The sequence below is a fragment of the Aphelocoma coerulescens genome, chromosome 1 (genome assembly GCF_041296385.1).
Source record: "Aphelocoma coerulescens isolate FSJ_1873_10779 chromosome 1, UR_Acoe_1.0, whole genome shotgun sequence".
NCBI lineage: Eukaryota > Metazoa > Chordata > Aves > Passeriformes > Corvidae > Aphelocoma > Aphelocoma coerulescens.
In genome coordinates, this window is record NC_091013.1 from 29,192,706 (window position 1) to 29,220,261 (window position 27,556).

The following is a 27,556-nucleotide window of genomic DNA, read 5'->3' on the forward strand; positions in this document are numbered from 1 at the left end:
CCTGATGAGAACAGGCTTCTATGCAAGATGTTTAGTATTTTCTGCTTCCATTTGGGCCAGGAATACGGCACATCCAGCCACTTTTGGCCCTGCAGCTCTTGGTGACAGGCTTGCCTGAAATTTAGAAAATCACAGTGGTGGAGAATGAATGGGGGAGTGAAAGGAAGTTGATTTTTCTCTACTTTAATAAAGTCTAGATTAGGGTTTTGTTCCAGCTTTAGCAAAAGCTTTGCTGGGGGATGGGCACACGTAGAATATTTTTATATTAATGGAATTGGTTCATCTGTCTATTAGATGGTTGCACTGGAGTGCAAGTCTGTTTTTAAGGTCCTGAGTAAAAGAACTTGTGCTGATTTTTAAGAGCTGTCCCTTCTGGGAAAATTAGAGCTGGATGTAAAACTCTGACTGTATTGTATTCAAGGAAACTGGGAGCATAAGAAGGAAGCAAGATGAAGGGAAATAGTGAAAAAGGGAGAGAGGGAGGCTTCCCAAAGATAAGCTGCTACAGTGAGTTGTGCTACTGCTTGGTGTCACACATGGAGGCTTCACTATACTTAATACCTGATCATTTTTCTAGCTGGTAATTAAATTATAAATAGTGAAACACAAAGCAGCACTGAAATTGACCCTAAAACTGCTGTTGTACTGCCATTTGGGGCTATCTTCTTTAGTATTTTCTTTTTTTAAAAAGAATTTCCCAGTAGTACTGTTATCAGATGATCATTTTTGCTGATTCTCCTCTCCATTACAAGGGTTTCTGAGTTTATGAATGAAAGGCTATGTTTTCTCAACCAAATCCTCTACTCCTCAGTCTATTAGTAAACTAATGTTAACTTACAAGATTTGACTGAAACCTCAGGGTCTGCCAGCTGGATGCTTGAGGAGTCCAAGCTGGCTAGGTAAAGAAACACCTTTTTCATATGACCCAGCCCGGCTCCCGAGCTGCCCCACAAGTTTCTACCAGTACAAAGGCTGACATTGTCTACAAGGAGCAACTCAGATTACGGTAGCTTCCAGCTGCATTGCCCCTGACCCCAATCCTGCCCTGGGCTGCCCATGCTCTGCCCTCCCTGCATGCACAGAGACTTCAGCTGCAGCCCGCCGCCTGCCAGCACTGAGTCTGGTCTTGAGGGTGGCCTTGGATGCATTTTAAAAGGCAGAGCAGACGCTCTGTGAGGATAACATGGAATGATTATTTTAGGGCAGATTTTCCCTTAAAAAAAATAATAGTTCTACATGCACGCAGTTTGATCTTCACACAAAAGATTTATATAAGAACTCACTTCTCTCTGTCAGTTACAAAAAAAAAAGCGTGCTGGCAGGATTTAGGGAAGTGTGCGGGCTAAAGGATAGAAGCAGACAAAAGGGAGTTTTTCTTCTAAGAACATCTGCACAGCTGGAACTCTGGCAGCGCTGTGGTTTGAAAGCCTAGGTGTTGCCTGGCTGGGGCAAGGGACAATGTCTGTTTGGCACCCTCCTGACACGCAAATTTGGCCAGAGATTCTTAGAGCAGTCCTCAGCCACGTCCCTTGCTGTGTACACACAGATGCATGGACATTATTTTGCCATCAAATGCCTGTTTTGGGGAATCTTCCACCCTGGAGGTAAACTATACATAAATTATCTAAGGGCAAAGGTGGAGGAAGAAACTGTGATTTCTTTACATGCTAAAGTAGATATAAACCAGGCACAAAGTTCACATGGACTTTCAGGAATAGTATCTCTGCAGTGCCTCTAAACCAGCAGAAACCCACATCCCTGACTCCTAGATGCCCTGCAAAAACGTGCCTACAGCTCAGGGTGGAGAAACTTAACAAGAGGCCTGTTAGAGAAACAGCCCTGACAGCCTAGCAAGGATAGGAAGGCTCCCTTGTGGCACCTGCACCCCCAAATGTCTTTGTAAGGTCAGGTCACCACCTATGAGTAGAGCACTGGCTAACTCTGCATTGTGTCATGAAGGAAATGTATGTGTGAGTCTGGAGTTGTTCTGATTTTTGTCTGTCTCAGGCTGGCCCTATTCAGCCATCTCTTCCCTTGCTGGGGAGTGAGTCCCAGATCCAAAGACAGATTCTAACAATACAGCCTGTGTGCTTCCCTCTAATATAGCATGATGCTTATAACTGAATATAAGCAGGGATGAGGCTTTAGATCTTCCTCAAAACTCACTGTAACTTTGAGGTTGTCAGACAGTACTGAAGTGAGAGATCTGGAGTAGGAAAATTAGTGAACACAAAAGTCATGATATTTACTCAGTTTATGCATTTTCTCTCTTTTTTTCCATAAAACCTGCATAACTGGCATGTAATTGTTTTGCTAAGTGAGTCTTGAAAGCAAAAGTCTTGATAGCTGTCACATATCTTCTTTGTAGTACAGTGTGTTGTCCTCAGAAGACAATCAGTAGAACTTGCTCAGAAAAACTTAATCAGCAGAACTGAGTATATTGTCAGTGCTTAACAAATAATAAATTATAATAATAACAGCAGTTCCTTTTGACACAACCTATCAAACTTTTGCTTTATTGCCAGAGTACCTTTTTTACCTCTGTTTAAGATTTAATACCTTCTACAACTCTGCTTGTTATGGTTGAGAGGACTGGTGATACAAACAAACAGGGTAGAAGTACTGACCGAAATAAAATTTTGACAAAGGACAGAAAAAAATACAAAGAAAATTCTTAAACTGTTCCTTTTCACTTACTGATGTTACTTATAAGTCTTAAAAACTGAATTCAAGAATAGAGTTGATATTTTCTATTGTTAAAATGTAAACCACTATGCTTACAAGTTAAAAGAATCACATTTAAATTTTCTGATAGTCTGTTTTTTAAAAGACAGACTCATTAGGCTTTCTTTACAGAAAGGTGAATGTGCCCAGAAGCACACATATAATTAATCAATTATTTTTATTATAAGAAGCTTGGACAGCTCAGAGAGTTGCTAATGTAGATGGGCCTATCACTTTTTTGCCACCATTGTAATTTGGCCTGGGCTGAGAGTTACTAGCACTTGTTTAATTTTCTGATAATTTGGTAGTTTCTATGCAATTTGTTGGTGGGTTTTACTCACTTTGAACAAGACATACATTTATGTTATAGAGAAAACTGTCGGGTCAGCTCTAAGCTGCTGCTAGTTGTCACAGGCTTAAATGGGCCCGTTTCAATTTAACCCAGTTGAGGATCTGACCAATGATCACAACTGGCATTAATTAGCAGATGTGTTATCAGACTCCGTGGAGATGTCCTGGGTTGAGTGACAACAGAAGCACTCAGCTGCTGCAGCCGGTGGAGCTGTGCCAGTTTGGCAGCTGATGGCCCCGCACCTGACGCTGGCAGGTGGAAAGTCCAGGTCATCCCTGATGGAGGCACGGTGGTGGCTTCTGCCACCAGTCTCCAAGTAGAAGGAGCCGCAGAAGGAGCCCAGAGCACCAGGCGGGTGGTTGTTGTAAAGCTCAAACAACACGAGGCTCCTGGGAGGGGGAAGCAGGGAGGGAAGAGTGGGAGGATGGAGCGCTGAACTGACTTGTCCCTGGAGCTGGATATGCACAAAAGATTGCACTGCTAAGAGAAGCAAAAGCCACTAGCAAGTGTGGCTTTCCACTAGCTCTGAGCCACTAGCTCTGGCTTTCCATGTGTGCCATCTGATCTGACACTGTAATGCCAGTTGCGAGTGTGTGGCAGAAGGGTGAGGGAAACACATCTAAAATGAGGGAATCCTGAAAAGTAGTTGGATTTCACAGAGACAGCTACTGACAGTCTCAGTGCTATTATGGCTGTAAACTAGGGGCTTGGACCATGACTAGACAAGTGTCTTGAGGAGATCATGGGGGTGAATGAAGAGCAGGAATGAGGCTGCAACTTTATCAGGGAAAAAGGGCATGCTATCCTCCCTTTGCACTTATCTGAGTGTAGCGTGAGTTAAAACCAAGCCAGTAACCTGTGCAGATATTAATTGCTCAGTAGCAGCCAGTTCCTCTTCCTCATGCCTACCTACCTCCACAGGATGGTGGCAGGAACAAATTGCCAAGTTAATGGCATGGGACCTTTGTAAAAATTTATGGTCTCTTGATATTTACAGGACAAAACTGGACACCACATAGCTTAGGGAGTAATTTTTTCAGCTCTTGACAGAGTTTGGAAATTTCCTTAACTTAACTGACCCCATGTATTTTGATATACTGGGAAAAAAAGAAATCTTTTAATTGGGAGATCTTTCTGTTGTAACACAGGAAAGGAAAACAGCAAGAGAGTTCAATAGTACTGGGAAGGGAGAAGGTTTTAGACTGGTCACAGACCACTGACCCAGCTGATAGGAAGATGCAGAGTATCCAAGGAAGGTGCTACCACCTGCAAATTCTCTGTCACCCTTCCTGCACATTTCTCCCACCACTCAAAGCAAGATATGAAAAGATGTTTATGCACCTATTTGCTGTGAAAAATCTGGGTCCTTCTCTGAATTGCCATCTTTGGGCCCAAGGCCACAAAAAGGGATGGATGACTGAGGCTCCTGTGGCATATAGATGTCCAAGTCCAGGCTCCCAATCTACATACCTGCTAAGTTCATCACCTGCATTTCCGATAAGAAAGTTTTTAAGACATCTAAAAACCTTTTTTCTGCTCATGCCTCTTGGCCAGTCATCAGCTCAGCTAAGCTGAACTTCCCAGCAGTTAATCCTGATTCTAGTCCTCAAACTATCCACTGCTTTGCCCATATGTCTACCAAGAGTGTCCTGGTAAAGCACATGTAACACATGATCAGGACTGAGCAGTACGCAAAGTACAGCAGCTGTGTTCACTTTCATTCAAAGCCAATATCTTCAAAGTCTACCCAACCTTCAGGGGCTTCAAGCCCTTTTCTCTTATCTGCAAAGAGAGCAGGAACCTTAGCTAGGAAACTGCAAGCTAAATAGTCATGGGGGAAGAGATTTTTCCTACTTCCTGCAGAAGTGGTGCTGACACATGTAAGGTTCTCTGGAATTTAAGGCAATGAGGTACAGAATCAGATACAATCTCCAGCCCTCCACTGCTGAATTAGCTTGCTGTTTTGGATTGGTGCAAGATAGAGGATCTCTTTTGGTATACTCATTGCTTTGTAAGGTGTTTCTAAAACATTGTCTTCACAGCCTAATGAAAATACAGTGATTTTTCAGAAAATCAGTAGAACATATCCTCAAAGGATATGATGATTATTGGAGTTTTAATTAAAATAGCAGGTAAAATAAGTATTATAGTGTGCTATTATTTCTAAAATAACAACAGAATAAAGATGCCCATTTCTTTTTTGAGTGCAATTTTCTAAATGAAAAAATAAACATTAATATCTGCAGAGATCTTACTGATCTTGTACGATAATTTAGAAAAATATCCCTATTAGGGATAGTTATATATGCTTTTTGTTGGAAATGCAATCACAGGATATGCACATAGCTGCAATCTGTAGACAGATTAAGTAAATTAAATCACTCAATGTCTTTTTTCAATAGCTCTAAAGTTAAAAGTAATTTGCAAAGAAAATACTCAGTTTCAATTGGTTTGTAATATCTGTTAATGATCTTTGGAAAAATTTCTGATAACACGCAGGAATTCCCTCGGGGACAGGGTTGTGAATAAGTGGATTTTTTAAGTTTGAGATGTCATTAGCTAGTGATTTCTTTGAAGTAAAAAGCTGTTACAGAATAAATTGCAGAAGTATACAAGTGAACAGGACAATCATTTTTATGAATAATATACATTATTTCCACTGTGCTTTCTGCCCTCTAAAGAAATAATTTACAATCTAACTTGCCATTACAAACATCCTGGAATAGCAACCGCATGAGCATTTTGTGCTTACTTTATGTGTATTCTGTGACTTTATATAAAAGTACACCTTGGTGGTATAAAACCACTAGTGTAAGGAGTTGATTTGCCCTTTTTAATTTTTTTTTCTTTCCCCCCCAGTAGATAACATTTTCAACCCACAAGGCCGAAACAACTTTCCTTAACTGAAATGACTCCAGCACAGCTATTCACTAGAAGACATCCCCCTTGATTTCTTGGGGGGCCTGTAAGATGACTGAAGTTGTAGGTAAGTGCAGTCATGGCAAAGAGTGCCTCTATTCTCTTGGTGTCTTATTAGCATTAACATATTCTTAACAGTTCAGAGATGAATCAGGTATCTATCATGCCCCACCACAGTAAGGTAACATGAGATAAGGAAATAAGGACAAATGAGCTCTCCTGGCTTCTGCCCCCACCTTAGGATATCTAAAGTAGAAAAGAGTGCCAGGAACCTCACAGAACACATCCATGGGGAATATTTTCCTGCTTCCAAGGTGCAGCTATACAAATCACCCATGGGCAGCTGAGGATGGACCTTCTGCCTCCACATGTTCCTGTGGGTGGTTCTGGGTTTAGATGGGGATGGAAGGGATGCTGGTCTGGGAAATGGGGCACTGGGGCTCCAGTGTGTGCTGTCACACCGGTCAAAAGATACAGCTAACTTCAGCCATTGACCTTTTGATTTCCTCACTTTCCTCCAAACCTTTCTGCCCAAGACCTTGTTGAACTTTGACTGCTTTTTCCTGATCTGCAGACAGAGCTGAAGACACACCATGCTAGCATGAATATGACTGGTGCCTCCAGGGTTCCCACACAGGGCTGGAGGAGAAAGGAATTGTCCTGCTCTAAAAAGAGATGTGACAGCCACCAGTTTGAAAAGCCTCCTAGACTTTCCTGATCCTCTGAAGGCCCAGTGTGATGGTTTACCATGAGTGAAGGTGCCATCCTGACACTGCCTGTTGACTGGCACATGCCATGAACCACTGGGAGGATTAGATATCATTGCATGGTAGCAGCTCATAAAACTCAGATTTTTTAAGGCTAGGAGCAATTGTTATTATCATCTAATCTGATCTTCTGCATAATGCATGTAACTGAATTTAACCCAACCTGAACTTTGTGTGAAGATTTGCTTTTATGCATAAAAATGACTCCTCATTTACAAATATGATGCTGTTTGTCTCAGTACTAACCATGCAGTAGCAAGTTCCTTTAATTAGCTGTACATTGTTTGGAATTGTTTCATCCATTTGCAGCTCAATACCTTTTTGTTTCACCTTGCAGGATAGGAAAGAGGTTTTTTTTTCCTTTGCTGCTAATTAAGTTTGAAGATCTTGAGGATAAAATGTTATTTATATTATAGTCATGCTTAAGTAGAACTCTGACCAAGACTGGGGATCTCATCACACAAAGTGAGGGAGATTGTGCAAGCCCTTTGGGACTGAGACTATTTTAATAGACACATGGCACATTTTTGAGGAAGATGAGTGATTTAGCTGAAAATGTTGCCAGTCAAGTCAATGGATTCATACCTCTCAATCACCTATGACTTTCATAAGTTAGAAAGAAAGGTAGAGAAAAATGAAGTTTCTAAAAGTTAGACCCAAAAAATTAGTTAGGAATATAGTCAAGTTCCTGGAAAAGGACTGTTCACAAGTGCATGCAGTGACAGGACAAGGGGCAATGGCCTTAAGCTGAAGAAGAATATATTTAGATTAGATATTAGGAAGAAACTCTTTACTACAAAAGCAATAAGGCACTGGAAGGGGTTGCCCAGAGATACTGGACACCCCACCCCTGGAAATGTTCAAGGCCAGGCTATATGGGGCTCTGAGTAACCTGTTCTAAGGGAAGGTATCCCTACTCATGGTGGTGGGGTTGGCACTAAATGGTCTTTAAGGTCCCTTTCAACCCTAATAACTCTATGATCCTATGATTTAACAACGGAAAACAAGTGTTTCTTATATGTAGCTCTGTGTCCTGCCCACTGTCCATGAGTCAGATTGGCCTCCAGGGGATGAAAGTTCTCTAAGAGAACAGGGTGCACTGAGGAAAATACCTGCAATGTCTGATTCATGCAAGGGCCCAGACCTTTCCAAAACTGCTGGGGTCCAAAGACATCTTGTAGATTGTCTGAGACAACAGCAAGTATTCTAAGTTTATGTAGAGAGTTTTTTCAGTTCAGTATGATTTGAATCATAGAATCATAGATTCATTAAAGGCCTCTAAGGTCATTGAGTCCAACCATTAACCTAACACTGTCAAGTCCACCACTAAATGATGTCCCTAAGCGCCATATCTATGAATGTCCCATGAGGATAAATCTTTCCTGAGAGACAAGCTGGTGCTTATGTTCTTTATCTTTTCTCAAGAAATTTCCCATCCTTTTGACTTTTATCATTTTTATTACCATTCTCTGGACTTGTTCTATTTCTACTTTCTTTTTTCAGGGATGAGGTGACCAAATTTGAAGACAGTATTCAAAGTGAGGATGTGCCACTGATTTATATAAAACCATTATAATATTTTCCATATCATTCTCTAAAACTCTTTTCTTTGTACAAACCCTGTAAGATTCTTTTAATTCTTTGAACTACAGTGCCTTTTAACATCTGTAGTTTACTCTGATCAGATTATAACAAAGGAATAAAAGGCTCCATTTTTCGCATAGAATTTTATTTATTGTTTGAACTTTAGAGGAGAAATTGGTTAACCTACAATTTAAAATTCTTGGCAATGTAGACCATTGGGCAAGGATTTCATTATCAGCCCTTCTATACTTTCTGCAGAAGTGTGTGAGGCTGAAAGTTAGTGTACAAGGTCTTCGCTCAATAGGCTTGTCTTTTGTTTTATAGACATGGACAAAACCTAATTTGGAGCTGCCAGCATCCCCAAAGATGTCAGAAAGGGCATTCACCCCTGTATCCCCTTCCTGATGAAAAATGCTGGAGCCACAAATTTACATTCTATTCAACCAGGACCATGTGTGCCAGCAGCACCTAAATTTTGCCATCTCCCACATACTGTACCTCACACCTCCATGCCAGGCCAGGGAAAGACCCCTTTTAAAATGATGCACTTGATGGCTGCAGAGGCTGAGGGTCTTGCTCTTGTGTCACAGCTTGGCATTATGCCTTCATCAGGGTATTAGAAAAGACTCAGGGAAAACGGTTACAGCTATTCTATTGCCTGAGACACTTCCTGCAGCTCCTGCCTTTCTTTAGAATTACCAATCCAAGTGGTGACCCTGCCTGACCCTACTTATCTTGTAAAAGCTGACAAGATCACAGCCTGAAGCATTATAGCCACAGGCTCAATACTGGCTACCAAAATGTCTGTTTAGTATTTTCAAGAAACGTTGCTCTAAAGATTTACAATACCAGCCTCTAGATATATGGACAACACCAACACACAGCCCTGACCCCTGAACATTCAGCCTCACTTACACAGAAATTTGTGCCTCTCTGGGGGCCAGCACTGAACTGCCACAAAATAGTGATTCCCTACCTGCAAGCAAGCTGGATTTTAAGCACTATTTGATTATATATACAAAGACATTGGGTAAAAGGATTTGAAAACTATGGTCTTGAGTTCAGAATTCATGATCAGTTTTTTTTCATTGGTTGCATTATTGCTTTAGCAATAGAAAGATCTCTGCCATTTCTGTGTAATATATATAATTTTTTTTAGTTTGGTGTAGAGAATTTTCTTCACTCTTCCATGACCAAGGCAGTTTTTCAATAGAAGTTATTTTTAGATGAACTGTAAGTTTCATCCCTAGCAAAAATTTTAGCTGCACCAAGTGAAAGCAAATGCACATTTCCTCAGATATCTCTAAGGATAAACACAGGTTTAAATATCCAAAGAGTATTAAGGGACCAATCTGGTTTAGTTGCATATATGTTCATACACCAGATGAATTAAGTTCTTGCAGAGTAATGCAGGCTTTTTCCCCCCTCTTCTTTTTAGAACCACAAAGACTTGGAGCACACATTGAGGTACTATTGCTCCTGTTGGAAACTTCTGTTGAATGCAGCATGAGTTGGATGAGACCCAGAGAAACCAAATACAGACAAGTAATGATGAGTTGGCCATACAAGCAAGGAAAATTGCAGATAACGGGTGCACACCAATTAGCAATGTATCTTTTGGGTCACCCAGTACATCTCCCTGATACAATGAAATTGTTTCTTATGGCATATTTTTGTGGGTTTTTTTTTTGCCTAGATTAAATTTCCTAAGTGATGCCATGTCTCAAGGGAGAGGTTGTGTTGCCTAGAGTATCTTGTCAGTTTTTTCCTTTCTTAACGTCATCATATTTCTTCTTTTTATATCCCTTTGCAAATTTCCTTCTTTCCCTTCTTTGATCTCTTAACTAGTGTGATGTTGTGTTTAGTTAGCATTAAGGCAGCCCATAGATATTTAACTCACTTAATCTTCCCTAATGTAGCAGTCCTTTCAGCCTTGTTCTTCATCTCTTCTAGTCACAAAGCTGCCTGTCAGTATCTTTTTTAGTTATGAGTTTTTAAAGTTGTGATGCATTTCTCTGATCTAACAATAGACCTGGTACAGAGCTGAGAACCCTTGGTGTCTTGTCACCGAAACCCCCTCCTGATGTGTCCAGGGGATGGCTGCAAGCATTCTGAACAGGCACACAGGTAGAGTATCCTGCTTGAACCACTTCTTTGGTGCCACTTTATTGACCAACCAAACACTATTAAAACAGTTAACCTAGGAGTTAAAAAAACAAATACATGGCATTTTGCATTTCTTTTATTTCTCATAATGTAAAAAGACAGAATAGCACAGAAAAAAAAAACTTTGTTGCAGTTGTTGAGATTTTCTAACTCTTGGTCATGAACGTAGCAGACTAAAATTATGGAAGATATAATCTTCCATAACTACATCTGAGTGCTAGGAGAGTACATTGTAGAAAGTAATTATATACATTGTCACAAGCCTAGATGTTCACTTCAGGCAATAAATTCTGATCTACAAACTACAACACTCCTTTAGTGCTAAATGAGATCTTGGTTGTAATTGACTGTCTTTACCTTTGTGTTCTGTTGGATTGGAGGAATATAATTTTAATCTGCTCTCTTTAAATTTTCATTAAGGAACGTTTCAGCTACCTGCAGCCTCATCCGATGATGCTTAATGATCCCAGCTAGCTCGATCTTCTGTGCACCAGCAGGGATTTCTTTAAGTTGGCCAGCTGTATAGAACATTGTTGTCAAGTTTAGTGTACTTGGAACCAACCTTTTAAAATAATGGCATATCTAAAGACAGGTTATATACATAGCACACACCTATATGTGTGCATTACGTGTGAATGTGTGTGTATACATGTATATATATACTTAAGTGCACACATATGTATAGAAATGCTGATGCTATTCACCTTTTTGAAATCTTTACAGCTAGTATTAACATGAATGTGCTGTTAGATTGGCAGTGTTATACATTTTTGTTGGAGTTTACTTCTGTAACATAAAATCATAAAGATAAGCTGTGAAACTCGTGCAGCTGATGACATAATTCTAGAATCTTGTGATGCTGAATCTCATATTTCTAGGAGTGTGGGATGGATGTTCCTTGCTGAAATAATTATACTGCCTATTGCAATATATGTTTCCTTGTTTTTATGTGGGCACTGAGATGTCCAAACTATTAAATGTATACAGTACAATGAGTCCTGTGTTCCTTATTTATTCTAAAGAAGACAATAAATTTCTATGGTTTTATTGTATAATAAAGCCAACTACTCTAAGAATCTGTTATGTACCTAGCAATAATCTGTGACAATATGCATATTTACTTTTAATAATGATGTCCAAATATACATATGTGCATATAAATATGCATACATGTATATACAAACACACATAGAGAGACATATACACAAATTAAATGGAACCAATTAGAATGTGGCATAAATAGATTCAAAGCTTACCTGTTATGGCTGTGTGAAGGGATAATTTGGGCTACAAGGACATGCAAGAAAGCATAGCTCAATATACTCCATTGGCTCATTCTCATTATGCTCAACCGTGACAGTCTGTATGCTAAGACAGGGTACCAGCAGACATTCGCAATGACAGCTGGTTCAAAACAGAGCTTTCAAAATAGTGCAACACCCCTAACTTCCTTCCAAATGTCGGTGTTTGCCAGCACTTAGCTGAGGCTGGTTCTTAAGGTCAGATGTTCAGATATAAGTTATTCAGAAAGAATCTGGTTCTTTATGTTTGAACTGTGTATATGTTCAACATACAGGCTTTTTGTTGCCCATGAATTTGCATTTGAGCTCACACATGGATTATGCTTGTCTACTACCCGCAAAAGTGATGGATGTTTCTCCCTGATACCATACCCTATTTGCCTGGGATGTCCTCTATCAATTTCTTCACTCTCTTTTGGGCTACATAAACTGAGATTCAGATGGTAGCTCTTTCTTTACATTGGGACTGAAAAATCCGTCAGCCTCTATGTTGAAAAATGGAGGAAAAGCAGCTTTCCTTTAACATCACTCATATCACACCCCCTGTGCTCAACCAACCAGGAACACAGCAAAAAAAAGCCCAACCAAGCTTCATTTGTTGAGTGTGACTTTTCCTGGTGGATGCGAATAGAATCTGGAAATACACATGCTCCTTCTTGGGAGAGAAAAGCAAACAGGTTTTATCTATTTGAAATTGAGCTCAGTGAAAAATAACCAGGCACAGAAAGCACGCTTGAAGATAAGACATGAATATAAGTAAAGATAAATTTCACTAAGCTAAATTCAAGGGAAAAGTGCCACATTGTTAAAATTATTACAGAGAACATGCTAATTAATTGTTATGCTGTGCTGGTGAAAGAGTTAAGTATTCCATATGGGGCAAATAGGGGAGCTGACCCTGGGATGCTGTTGACTCTAGTTTAGAAGCCGGTGTGTGAAGATCATGCCACGAACGGCCTTGGGAAAATGAGACTGGCAAGCTGATTTGGTCTTAGAAATTACTTTTCAGAGGGGTTAGAAAAATATTTTAAATCTATGATAAATTTTAGTTGTACTGGATGACTGGGCTGCTGAGTGTGTGCAGTGTGTTCAAAAGCAGTTTTTTGTTTACCATAGGACCTGGGGAACGCAAGCACTAAGCATCAGGCCTTCCGAGAAATTCAGACAAGTAATAGCACTCTGTTTAGGGGTCTTCAGAGCTGCCAGAACATTTCTCTGTAAATGAAATTAAGGAGATCTGACCATCGGGGGTTCAGTAAAGCATTGGCCATGTGCCTATCAGTCTCTTTTGGAGCTGCACTCATTTCTGGAGTATTGACCCTACTTTTGCTGGAGGTGCATCTGGGGAGATGTTGAGGGGAATAGGATGGGTCTGTCCTCATTTCTGGAGGAGGTATGGGTCTCCTGCAAGCAGGTCTGTGCAGGGCTGTTTCCCTGCAGCAGGCTTGCTTGGCTTACAAACACCCATCCTGCTAGCTCCAGCATGGTACATGTGAGCAGTGTTGGCCACGCACTCAGGCTGGCGATGCTCCTGTTTGCCATCGGCCTTCCCTCCTGGATCAGGGCCGCTACCGATTGCTGAGGGGTGGCCAGGAGCAGCTCCCTCTGGTGAAACTCTTTTGTGCTTTTATCTCCCTCTTCTTGGCAGTAAGCTGCCACTGGCTCCCAGCCATGGCCCTCTCACCCTCCCCAGTGCCCAGCTTGCATACTCAGCCAGTGCCTACATTTCTTCCAGCAGCTGGCCCTACTCTTCCTCCACAGCTGGCTGCTGCCCCCTACTGTGGTAATTATTATTTATTATGGATATTCAGTGTACATTATGTGTCCAGAGTCCAGTTCAGTCTGAATCACTACCAGGGTCCCACTGTGTGGGCAGAAGAACACGGTCATACACAGTTGTTTCACGTTGATATTCACTTGACTCTCGCGCAGGGAGAGACTGAGGGGAAAGGGGTGAAGGTGGCTATTGGTACCTATTAGCACTATCTGATATGACACCTACTCTCTGTCCTGTGTTACGTGACTCCTGCAACAGCACAGCTGAGCGCAGAGCTCCTTTTTCTCCACCTTGCTATCATTAGCAGGTCTCATGCTATTCCTGCTACCTAGCTGTAAACACCTGAGGTGTTTTCCAAAAGACATGGTTGCTGCACAAGCATAGTTTAACTCCCTGTTGCTGTGAATGCAGATGTTGCTTGGCACAGCATGGCTATGTGGGATACCATTTTCCTTCCTGTTTCCCTCACCTTCTTCTCTGGGTTTCTATGTTCATGCCAGTTCCTTTGTTCATGCATCCCTCTCCTTACATTTCAACATTCCTTTGCACCCTGCCTCCCTGAAGACACCACCCTCAGTTAAAACTCCCACTATTTAGTGCACAGGCAAAAGCACCTGGAGGGAGAAGCCGCTTTCTGTATATTTGGAAAAATAAAGAATCCTGAACATATTCTACACATATATACACATGTGTGAGAGCCAGCTGTGCTGAATAGGATTAGCTCTGTTCAAGAAGATGGAGTAATGCTGCTCCACGGCAGCTGAGAATCTGTCCCAGTATGTAAATGTAAATATCTATTTTTATGAACCCTCCTACAGTTTGGTTTAAAAAAAAGCTTTCTTTTTAGACACTGGAAACATACAAGCCAGTCAGAAGTGTCCCACTTTCTATATTTTCTCTAATGCCTACCTGTGACTTCCTTTGAAAGTTTTCAAAATCTAATGAATTCAAAAGACAAAGTGAATTAAAACTGAAGAAGCTTTGCCTTCAGTACACTGGGCCTACAGGAACTGAAAAAACAAGGAGAGAAAATGAAAGGGTACAAAGCCATGTAAATCCAGATAATTTAAAATGTTTGATTGTAAGTGGGCTCACCAAACCCAGCAAAATTTCCACTGTCCTATTACTTGTAATCTTCTGCCCTTTCAGCTAGCTGCAGCAAGTTAATGTAAAGAGCAAACACTTACAGTCTCTGCATCAGAGCACTTTTTTCCATGAATTACTTTTTAAATTGTTTTGGGTTTACATTTCATTGCTTCCTTTGCATGCTATGTGTACACATGCACTCCTCCCGCCCCCCATATTTCATACGTAACTGTCATGTAAGCTGAAGTCTTTGAATATGGAGTATTCAAACCTCAGAGCACAAACCTCAGGAGTTTCAACCCAGGAACTGATTTGTCCTCTTTTAAGATGGGAACCACATGTGTGACTTGAATCCAGATCTTGGGTGGATTCTGGATACACTAATTTGAATGCATTAGGATTTGGAATTCAGACTCATTTATTTGTTATGACACGTCCTGATGCCTACTACTGGGTGTTCACCTTTACTTGCCTCAATAGAAAGAGAAATGCTTCCATATTCACTTCTTCTGGACTGATTTATAGTTCATTCCAGCATCAAATCATCATCAAGTATTATTCTCAGTTTTGTTTCTTAATATTCTTTGTGACAATTGCTTAAAAGTGACCTCTGTAAAACCTTTAGAATATTTGGATCATTTGGTCACCTTTTCCCTGTCAGTCCACTCTTCCTCTGAAGGCTTCTCCACTGGTTTTTTCAAAGGAACCCAGCTCACTTTCCCCCTTTGTAACAGCCTTAAGGTTTGGGAGACTGAAGATCATCTTCATGGGGTCTTCTTATCCAACAAACTCTCTCTTGAGCTGTTATTCAGAGCTGGTTTTTTGGGTTCCCTAAAACTGTGGCAAACTTCAAAGCTCTTCTATTCCCAGGATTTTCCTCATCTCCTTTGGAAGACAGGCAACATAATAGGGCTTCCCAGCCCTCTTGTGCTGATGCATTTTTCAAGGGAAGAAGGCATCCTCTTGTCAGTATCTTGGCTTTTTCTCACTTTATTTCCCCTCAGAACTCCCAGATGAACACCATCCGGTTGTGGTGATTTACTGCACTTGAGTTTCTCAAGTTACTCTACAACTTCCTCCTTAGAGACTTCAATCTGTATAAAGGCCACACTCTGATTTTCTTTGCAAAGTGCCTTTGGCACAGGAATTTCTACACTACTCTCAGCAGCAGACACGATGCAAGAGATTAATTTAACTCCTCTGCTAGCTTGTTGCACTCTTCTCCTGACCCATTGTGTATGGATTTGTGGGGATCTCTGTAATGCTTTTGTACAAAGTCCAGCCTAAATTTAATACTCACCAACCAGTGAGGCTTGTCTCTCAACTGGTACTCTTTTGCTGTTCCACTGAAGGATATTTCTGTATGTTACTACAGCCACTCTCAGCACATCTTATTTGACTGGTTTATTAAGCCCAATGTCATTCATCTGCACTACATCTGTCACAGGTGGGTTAAATTCTCACTGATACAAACTGGCACTGTCCCTAGGCAGAGGGTCAGGTGAGGAGCTGGTCCTGCAGGATACCCTTCCCTAGTGCTGTGGCAATCCACCCTCTGACATGCCACAGCAAAGGGGTAGGATGAGTGCTCAGCATCACAACCCAAGGGGACCAGGGTTTGTATCCTAGCCCGTGGTCTAGTCTTCAGTCAAGTGAAAGCCCTTTGGTCTTTTGCCTTTGATAAAGGGAAGTTGGAGGGCTGGAATAATCCTTTCTCTTTTCTGTTCTTTCTTTTATATATTTTTATTTCTGTTTCTTCCCACTCCCTTTCTGTTTTGAGAAAGGTGAAAACTGCTGTGTGGCAAATCCAGTCTTTATTTTGAAGGACAGAACTAGAACATCAGAAATGAGGCAAATACTCTCCATGTCCTGTTTTGTTCTCTGGCCAGTGTAGATTGGCCTTCAATCCACATATTTCAAAAGAAGGCCAGTTTTATGAAAACACATGCTCACAAACACTACTAAGCTTTGTGACAAAACTTATTTCAATGAACTTTGATGACCATTACTTGGTCTGTTTGTAAAGTCAAACCCAAGAAATTAGCTTAATTTGTACTACATTCACTAAAGATACATACATCTGATTTGAGACACAGACAAATGTCCCTTTGATATGGTATGGATATGGGATTGATGTTCACTATAATTGCCTAAGGCCCAGATATAGAAACTATATCTGAAATCAGTTCCATGACTTCATCTGTCAAAGAGAAAAGCGCTTATGCTGTTGAGTTTGTCCTTGCTTTCTGAAAGGCTGTAGAAAGCCTATTGTGAGTATCCTTATTTCACTAACTTTCTTATTTCAAATGAAGAATTAAAATCTGACACCAAACAGCTCTATTAATCATAGGCTTTCGTGAATAGATAAATGAGCCTGAGCTTCCTAGAACTTGCAAAATTGAAGTAAACTATGTCTCAAGATTCATAACTCCAGAGCTGTCAGTTGAAGTCCAGACTATGAAATCTAAGTCAAGATACAAACAGGCATGCTCGTCCCTAGCACATCTGTTTATAATAAATGAAAATACCTTATAAATTAATTGGGTTTTTCATTTTCTAAAATTTGGGAATTCACGTCAGAGCAGGATTCTTTATAATTTGCTGTGGTTGTCTTAGAATTAGCTATCTAGTCTCAGGTAACTTTTCTTTCCCTGTCATGGCTGGCACTTCCAGATCTCCGTTCAACCATTTCATATGGCTGTTTTAAGATGGTACCTCACATGGCCATATTAAAATCAGTGTCTGTTACTGGTGGGGTCTCTCTTTCTCTCTCAGCTACAGAGGGAGTTTAGGCAATTGCCTTAGACCTAACCACTAAGGTGATATTATCTCCTTGTTAATGTCTTGGCTTATTAACATTTTTAATTTAAGGTAAGTAATTCTAATTTGAGGTATGCTTTTGTTTTACTGTAGTCCACAATAATGAAATGTCTCCCAAACACCCCTTTTCTAATCTGCTTTTACTGAATTTTTCTGCCAGTTTTTCTGCTTTATGTAAAGAGAAAGGCTACTTTCTTGGTCTCATTTTCATAATCTACAGGTATTCTTATTTTAACTTGCAAAATTTTGACTGAATGTAGTGATATACTAGAATCCCACTTAGCACATGAGCAAAATGATCTTGTAGTGCTGTACAAAGTTAAGATACAGAGAATAAATTGTAGGGAGGCAATTCTTAAGATGTTACAATTTTGTACAATGGTAATATTGACAAAATATATCAGAATACATATTTTAATTGCTTTGAAAGCATCATTTCAGTGGCCAGAACAAATATAATGTGTTGATTTTATAAAATATGGTTAGCAATAACTAAGTGAAGTAATTGAAATCATACTATACAGCACATAAGGCAATTTCTATTTCTCCATTTTTGCACTCTGCCTTCTCACAAAACAAACAGGTTACACAATGCCCTAAAAAATAAGGTTCTAGGAGATCAGAAATCTTTCAGAGGCCATTAGGAAGAGGCACCCAAAGGTATACAAAGCAACAATAAAGAATAGTCCTATAGAGACCTATAGCTCTTCCTAATAAAGAAGCAAGGTAAGACTTGGCCCTTTATTTTAATAATGCTTCCAGAATTTGAAAAGTCTGTTACATGGCCCTGCTGGTGACAGAAGAGCACCAACTAATGCTGTTGGAAAGGTACAAAAAGCAGCAAACCTTTGTTTTGGCTTTTGCGTTACTTTGGATTCTGCTTATGGTGTGGAACGTGCGTGCTGTTAGGGCACAGGCTGGTCCCTTCTCAAAACCTCTGCATCAGCAACCAATTTTTCTCATTAAAACTTGTATGCTATTCTTTATCTCTATTCTCTCCCTCTCTAAGATACTGAAATTGTTGTTCATGGCTCAAGTTCTGGTTCACCTGCCAGTGGTCTTGATCACACTCACCACTGCATCACCCCACCCCCTTACTACACCTTACCCAGGAATGTGCAACACCTTCCTCTCCTCTTCATGGGATTTTTGCCAGGACTTTACAAAGTCTTGCCTACCCACAGGACAAGGCAGATAGTGCCTGGAAGTGCTGTCTCCTGTGTCAGTCAGGCTTCTACAAATCCTTCATGCCTCCATATGGCTTACTGTGGGGAACTATGAGGAAGCTACACAGAATATTTTTCGAAGAGTGATTTCTTTGCATTGTCTTCCTCATGCATCTCTGCATAGTCCCATGCAGTAGTCTGCACTTTTGTTTGGGATGATAGGAAGTATCCATAGACAAATAACAAATAGCTGCTTTCATCATCTTCCTTGATGTCAAAGAGTGTTGTGTAGGTGAACCCGGAGAGAAAGCCTATTGTAAAGTGTGAATTGAGTAAAGACTATGTTGAAACATCCCACACAATTGAGCACATTTGCAGGGATGATTACTTCTTCACAGTACTCAGTATATTGTTCACTTCTCTCAGTAGGACCTACTTTCTGAGGAAATACTACCAAGTGGAGGAAATCTTCTGTGCCATAAGCATGACTGTTGATCCAAAATGAGTGATAAGTAAACATCTTTCAGTTGGTGTTGAAAACAGAGATGAGCAAGAAATGAACTTTAAATACAAAAGAATTTGTTGATTAGCACCCATTCTATTCATGGGGTGATTCATGATTGTCTTGTCTCTGCAGAATTTTCATCAACACTGAAAAATTTTGCCAAATCTAAGAAGATGTCAAGACCTTGGCATAAATCTGTTACTTGCTCATGTATTTGAGTCTAGTCAACAGTTTCTCATTTGGTTACAAAGCATTTTTTAATTTATCTATTACTTCTGGACTCTTTAATATTTCAGGAAAGTTCTGACACAAGTTTGGATGCGGAAACGGCATCTTAATGATAGACGTACATAACTCTCTGAAGAGTTATGATGCAACCTTGGCTTGCAAGAGTCTGTTCTAGGAGGAATTTTGATTAGTCTTCAGATGTGAATGTCACAGTTTAGGGCCATTTATAAAATTTGTGAGTCTTGCAACTGGCTCTGAACATTAGTGTACTTGAGGGGACCCATGACACTCTGTGTGATCTCAAAGTGGCATCTTGGAAAAGCAGGTTTTGTTCTTCTTTTTCTCCCTATAGATCCTTAAAAATATGCAAATCTATGTGATCTGCTTCTCATACAAAGAGTTGCAAATTCAGCTACGGATCAAAGATTAGAGCATATGCCTATTATTGCAGCTGCCAGTTAACTGATCCAAATGTTTAACTCTTTAAAGAAATAGAGGGTCAGCAGCTTTCTGAATAATTGTTTCCAGACAGTCTTCTGTTAGTTGGATTTCTATATCACATTCAACTTCAATTGCTGCTGTAATTTATCTCCATTCCACAGACTTTAACTTTACTAAATTCACATGTTAGTCTTTGAGCCACTTACACTTAGACAAATCCAGAGCATGCTCCATGCTCATTGATTGTTTTTTATGGTGCTTCACAAATTAAATGAGAAAAACTGGTGCCATCCCAACACCTGCCTCTGGTCTCGTGTCATGCCAGGAAGTGGCAGAGACAAAGAAACGAGGCCATAAATGACTCAAAAATGACTCAAAAATAAACCAAGTCAGGGTGTGTACTAACCTTTCTGAAAGCTTATCTTCACTTTAGTGTCGACAGTCAGAATGGAAGGTGCTTTGCTGACAGCCACAGTTGCCAGTGTAGTGCCACACTGTGAGAGAACACTTCCTCACTAGGCTGCACTTCCTTGTCTTCCAGTCTTGTCTTGCCCTCATGAAGAAAAGATCTTCAGAGGTTCTCTGATCATGTCCTCTGTCCCACTCTGGTGGGCACCACTTCAGTTGTCAAGCCCCACGGACATGGGACTTTGTGTTGGGGTCAGAGTTACCATCCACATTTCAGTTCTTCCTGACAGAGAGTCACCAACCACTGTCTGCTGCAGGATCTCATGCTGTGTCAGTCTCCTTCACCACCTTCCTTCTGTTTTGGTGCAGTTGCAAACCAAGCAATTGTTATCTAAAGTGATGCAAAAAAATGGTGTAGGGGTTTTACTTTTAGCCGACGGTAAACTGAAAAATAAAACATATTACAACTCTGTTATTCCAGTTTTGGTCTTGACACTTCAGTGCCAGCAGGCCCTACTTCATCAAGTAACCAAGTCTCAAGTTAAATGCTTTCCTCAACGGATACTTGATTTTGAGAAAGAGAGCAAATGCTCTAGTCTAAACTAAAAAGGACTGAGGAGACAAAAGGGTTAAGGACAGGGTCCAGACCCTTAGCGTCTCCTCATGAGGAATGATAAACACCTCTCTTTGGCCAGGTCCAATTTCCTACACCTTTCTGAGGAGCAGTAATGGAGACTGCTATTTATTATGTGTTGGGATGAACGTAGGGAATGTTTTCCACCATTTAAAAAAATAAAATCCAGAATTTATGGGAGTTTGAAAAGCAATTTCTTTTTAAGGTGCAAATTCCTAATTTGCCACATAAAAGTACAGGAATTAAGTGCTAAATCCTTCTTTGCCAGTGAGACCTGTGAAAGGAGGTATGAAAAAAGAGTTACTGTTAGGTTTCTATTCATGTCTCCTGAAAGCCAATGTGTGCAAAAGTGCACTGAAACAGCCCTGATTTTTTTTTCAAAGCCTTCCTGCCGTTTCTGACTGACTTTTAAAAAATGAACCCTTGTCCAGTTTTATTTGTGTGGTGGGTTCTGATTTTGTTCTGCCTGTACTGTATCACTTTTCTCTCCTCACCATCAATCTTCCATGAATGTTCCCTGGGGCACAGTTCTCCCTTTTCTGCATGGAGAGTTTCTATTGAAATTAATGGACTTTCTTCTCTTGGGTGGAAGGAAGAATATACCTTTATATCAGCCCTGTTGCAAAAGAATATTATTCATTGAAAAGAAGCGTTAGTCTCACTCCTGAAAGCCCAAGGTCTAGTCAGGCAGATTATAGCGGGAGATCCCAACAGGAGGTCTGGTACAGAAGCGAGAACTACTTGTCCAACATGAAAACAAAAGCCGGAACATACGACTTTTTAAATGTTGGAACAAAACCCCATGGAAAGTCAGTGGGTATACTATGTGATGAAATGTACTGTCCCAAACCTAATTCTAGGGCAGATCCATCCAGTGGAATATGGTGCAGAGAAAATATCCATAAGTGACCTGTAGAACCAGGCATGTTCACAAGAACTGCATGGCGCCAAAGACTAATTTGATCTGCAAAGAGGCACTGCAGATTGGCCAGAGGCGCTGGGCCACGCAAATAAGGGTATATTGTACTGTGCAGATGTATCACCTCATAGGGAACTTGGAACTTGGGCATCTTTGACACAGTTATGCATTGCACAACGTAGACATGCTAGTAAGCATGCCTACATGCCCCTTAGAGGCTTAAATGGAAAAGTCTTATGTTCCTTCACAGAGAACCCTTTGCTGAGTTAAAGAGGGTGTTGACAACCTTCAATCGAAACTGCATAAATTCTCATAGGAAGGATAGTAGCTGCAATGTGAGGTCTTGAGGCAGGCGGATGACCTTATAAAATATACTACAGTATCTAAGTTTAGTAAAACAAACACACTATATTTAAGTAGACTATGGAAATGTAAATATGCTTCAGGACTGGTCCCAAGCACTTTATGTTACATTAATGTTGCTGTCACATTTTGGATAGATCATTACTGTAGATACTATAATCTAAGGCTAGGAGATAGAATTTAATATGCATGGTGAAATTTAAACAGAGGATCAAAAGCCCTCTTTCCTCAACAGTATTTTTAAGAATGAACCTCACCCCCACCTTATAATCCAAGGAAAAAACAAGCTTGTCTAAAGAGACATTACATGGATGGGCTAGGCCACTCCAATATTTTTAATCATTTGGGATACTTTGCAGGTCAGTCCTTCTAGCAAGGATGAGTCCTTCCATGGTGCCTGTTTGCTTCCCATGATTCTTTGTACTACACAGTGCTAGAAAGGATAACACAGGTTTGACAACCACAGTGGCAGACAAAATAAGGATTTCTTGTGTGTTTACAGTTTGTGAAACCTTGATTGTTGTATAATTAACATGCCAGTTATGCTTGGATTTTCAGGTTTAGCAACCGATGTGTTTTTAATGTTTACATTTGGTTTGAGCATCTCTGACAAAGCTCTTGCTATTCATTTGTGTGTATTTGTATTTTGGTTGAAGGTTATATACATATCTATCAAGATGATTGCTTTAGACAGTGCTCTATCTGCTCCTTCCACCAAACCTGGATTGCTTGCTTTAAGATTAGTCTTGTCAAATTTACTTAAAGTGACCAGGCAAATACATACAACCAATTTTGTTATAGGCAAAATTAACTAATGCTCTTTTTCATGGTGAGGTGGTGTAATGATTTTATATAGCAGTCAAACTATTTAAATACTAATGCTGTCTTCATGCTGTAATCACCATTCTAGTCAGATGTCATTTTTAGTAGCCTATAGGGAATTCCATCCCTTAATTATTCTTCAATACACAAACCAAGCATTCTTTAATTGGTGTAAATTGAACAGTGTTCCAATGCAAACAAGAAGAGGACAAACTAATCAATGATTCTGTGCATGTCTATTGGAAAGCTATTGCCATTAGATCAAGTAACGAATCCTCAACTCCATTAGCTTTAGAGGAACGATGGGGGAAAAATACTGCTAATGCCGCTTCTGGTTATCAATCAGTAGTGAAAAGTGTGTAGCAAATCCTATAGCAGAACTCCAGCTTTTCTTGAAAATGCTCGTGGCAATTTAAAATATGAAGATGTTCTGACTTCAGAGTCCAGAGTCATATGTCTTTGATGGGGATTTGTCTGGAAACAATGTGTTTTTATTCTCTGCTGCCTCTAGCCATGTGGCCTGTTTTTTATTTTTATTGTTCAAATAAATGATTCTTGAATGATAACATAACTTTTTTTAACTTGTCAGGAAATTTTGGGTGAATTTTCTATCTCTCTCACACTGTGTGCCATACATTCATATGTATTCACTACTGCAGCACAACATAAATTGGTTGGCTCTCCCGTCTCTTTTTTTAATACAATCTGAAATAAAGGTGCTGTATTTAAGAAACAGATGAAAAATCCTTCTCATAAATGTGTCATACTCACTTTTCATTCTTGTCTCTTTTTATCAGTTCTCTAAAACTGATTATTTATCTCTGGAGAGGGAGGAAAAAAAAAGTAAAAGGCCCATTACAAACCCCTGGCCCAGATCTGCCAGTCTTAGAGTTTTAGTTAGTGTGGAAAGTGAAACTCCTCTGGAAGGAGATATACTGGCTATGGTTGTTCACTTTTTAATCTATTTGTTTTTGATATAATATGCTATTTACTGTTTAAGGACCTTTCATGTTGGTTAAATTGAAGTTTTTAAAACGAGTCTAGCATAAAAAGCTCTAAGTGACATAGGCTGAGCAGAGAAATACAGCATCTTCTACAGACAGCCTTTGTTCACCACATTACAGTTAAAAGAAGTGTAGAGCAGGCTTGGTAGATAACCTGCCTTCTTAAAACAAGAGGGCTTCTAATTTCCACACATCCTAATCACAGTCACATTACTTTGCTCTCTGTACCAGACCCCTCAGGGCTGGCTCTAGGTTTTGCTGTGAAGTCACATGTGTGGGGCCTGAGGCATTTTTCCACTTTACTTTTTTCTTTTTTAATCCTTTTGCTGGTTGGGACTCTCTAACTCGCTCTGTTGTCATGGGTGGCTGACTAGGGTGGTAAGGAAGAGAGCAGCACACGTAATCACTCTCAAGGTTTCATACTTATTTTTTTCTTATGAGAATGAATGAAGATGCTGCAATATGTGTTTTCTGAGGAAAAGGAAGCTGCTCCCCCCACATCCTTTCCCAGACCAGTGTGTGATTTCCAGGTAATGAATCCCGCTCTGTTTCCCTGCTTTTTCCTTTGCTGGTTGGCTCTTGTGTATGGTTGTACTATTCCTCAAAAAATTAAAGTGTGCCATCTGGCTTAAGGTATCTTTCTTCTTTCTGTTACTCTTCAACTTCTTCTGTGGTAGCTGTTACAGGATGTTGATGCCAGCAAGTGGTTATGACACTTGAAGTGGGGATTTTGGAGTGCTGAAGAGGCTTTTCAAGAGTAATAAACTCCTCACTCTGCTGAGAGCATGTTCTGAAAGGCAGTGGGTACTTTGGAGTCCGTATCTGCTTCCTTGGTTTGGAGATTTGGCCCCTGAAACAAAGGGATGCCAAATGTCCGGGGCCCAAGCAGATGGGAGACACTCAAAGACAGATTGAGGGGCAGCTGCAGGGTGCAGAGGGGACACATGCTTTGAGATGACACCAGGCAGTCTAGAGTACGACTCTACTTTGTTTTAAAAAATAGAGGCCTTTTACAGTGCCATACTACGTATCCTATATTACAGAGGGAAAACTTTATCTAAGCAGAATGTTAGATAAGATGTTTCTTTAAAAATTTCAAGTTAAACTGGTAAATCTTGTGAATTTCACTTATTTAAAAAAGGCAGTTGTACCACTATTTTCATATACATGAACAAGCCTTACTGGAGTTGAAATACAAAAGAAAAGAATCAGGCCAACTTCAAAACTACGCTTGGGATCCAAATGACACCACTGGGAGGATTTAGCATAGTAAGTTTACCTGAAGTTGGAACCTGTGCTTGCAGTTGTATGCCAAATGTGGTTTAGGCTATAAGCTTTCTTATAGGCTAAGATTTGTCATCTGATATTCATGAAAAACAAAGGAAGACATTTTTATTTTGGTTTATTTTTTTAAAAAAAGCCAGCCCCAGATTGTTGGGAAAGCATCAGTAGAATAATTTCTTAATCACCTTTATGTTCTTAGGCATATCTGGTCTTCAAAGTCCATATTAAAACTCCCCACTGATTTCCTTGGGATTATGCTCCTCAGAATGGATGACAGGAGAAACAAATACTCATCGGGCCTCAGCCATTGCCTGGCAATCCCAAGGGAAATGCCCCTCTGATCCCCACAAGGCAATCCTCAGACACCATTTTACAGGATAGGGAAAATCCCTTCTTTCTCAAGGATGACAGAAAGAGAAAAAGACAGACCGTGTGAGGTGGGATGTGCGGCTCCCTGTTTGAGACAAAGAGAAAACACTAGCACACGAGCAGCCAAGGGAAGGGAAGCCAGCAGAAGGCTTTTGTGAAAGGTTAGGCTATTTAGTATGATGCTTCAATGTAAACAGATATAAATGTGTTAATAAAATAATGTGAAATGTCCTAATTTTAGAGTGTGACAATATTTCAAAATTCTTTTTACCTTGTTACATACTTTAACACTTATGCAGGTGACTCCAGAGGTAATTCTGATTTGAAAGATTTATGTTTTAAATAACATGAGACTTTTTTTGCTTTTTTAAAATTTAAGAGTGAAGTGAATGTTATATAGGTGTGACTCTTAGGGATGGTGCTATGCAGGGACAGGAGCTGGACTCAATGATCATTGTGGGTCTCTTCCAACTCAGCATATTCTGTGACTCTGTGGTTCTATGATATTTTTTCATCAAATATACAGATACTACCTGAAAGAAATAATATTCTCACTCAGGCTTGTATTATACAGGTTGTATACTGTGTATTTTTGCCAAATTGCTATTATATCAAATTGTTATTAATATTGGAATACAGCTTGAGATTGCCTTGCCTTGTACTTCTCTGCTTGGTCACAGTCGTAGTGACTCTGCTTCTAAAAGCTGTTGAATATACTTGAAATATAAAGTTATGTCATACTGACTTGCTTTATTTCACAGTATTTAAGCCAGTTTATTCATCACTGAAAGCTTTTTTTTTATTATTTTTATTTTTATTTTTTTTATTTTATTTTATTGAGCTCACCTTTGGCTATGCAAACCATTCTATCTGTCCTGCTTCAGCAAATAAGTTCTATTTGCAATTGCTCTCACTCATAACGGCAGCTGTGCTGGGAATTCATAGTATGTTTCTTGCCCTAGATTAATTTAAAAGTTTATTTTATACTATCACAAAAGCAAAAGTTCCATCAGCTTCTTAAAATCACTTAAAAATATCAGTGTTAGAACTGCTAAGGAATTGCTTTCAGCTAAAAACTATATTCACATTACTTTGGAAAGTAGTTTGTGCAGCCTGTTCTCAGAGGTCTTCAGTGCAGGAGACTCCAGACTCTCCATAAACAATCATTTTCACAGCTTCTATGTCTTCACTGTGAAAAAATTTTTTGCCAACATTTGACCTGACTCTCCTTTGTTTCAATGTAATACTGTCACCTTCTGTCATCTGGCTGTAGTCTTGAAATACAAACTCTTCCCTGCCTCTTCCCAGAAGGCTTTTAACATTTGAAGTCTTTGGTTTTTATGTCCACTCATTTTCTTTTCCAGATGAAATCACCCCCGTTCAGATTTCCTTGCAGGTGACATTTCCCAAATTTCTGATCATTCCCATTCCCCTCCTTTGGACACTTTTGAAGGCAGCTGTTTCTTTTTTGAAAAGTGGTTCTTCAATGGGGGTCCCTGCCAGTGTATAGCTGAGCAGCATGATCACTGCCTTATCCTACAAGAAATCTTCTGTCTGTTCAGCTCCCAACAGCTCAGCCCTCTCGTACCCCAATATAATTCTGATTTTCTTTCCCACAGCTCTGGGGGGAGAGAGAGAGAGAGAGATTCTCCCTCATTCAAAATCAAGCTTCAGTTTTGTGTTGCCTGCTCCTACCTAGTGGAACCTTCAAAGTCCTTCAGGGGCTGCTTAAGAGGAAAAGAGGGTTCTGGATGTTATCCTTCAGAGGAGAATGGAAACCAAGCTTTTTTCGTGTACATGAGACACATTTGACCTCATGAAATTCTCCTCTTTGTCTCCCTGTTTTTCTTCCAAAATGAAAATCCTCTAAAAATGCAATGTTTAGTTGTTTTTTTTCTGTTTTTTTCTCATGAAATT

The 27,556-nt window shown here is 40.0% G+C and overlaps 1 long non-coding RNA gene across 10 annotated transcripts in view; it reads left to right on the top strand.

Annotated features, from left to right (window-relative positions):
- LOC138105410 (uncharacterized) overlaps positions 1–11,507 on the top strand; it is a 40,380-nt gene extending 28,873 nt beyond the window's left edge. For 6 of the 10 annotated variants that reach the window (XR_011148457.1, XR_011148461.1, XR_011148467.1 and 3 more), the window contains 3 exons: positions 5,936–6,062; positions 9,785–10,473; positions 10,933–11,507. This is a non-coding gene — a long non-coding RNA (uncharacterized lncRNA). Of the gene's footprint in view, positions 1–5,935; positions 6,063–8,265; positions 10,474–10,932 lie in introns of all 10 variants that reach the window. The other 4 variants (XR_011148459.1, XR_011148458.1, XR_011148466.1 and 1 more) reach the window with 4 other exon arrangements.
- The last annotated feature ends 16,049 nt before the right edge of the window (positions 11,508–27,556 follow it).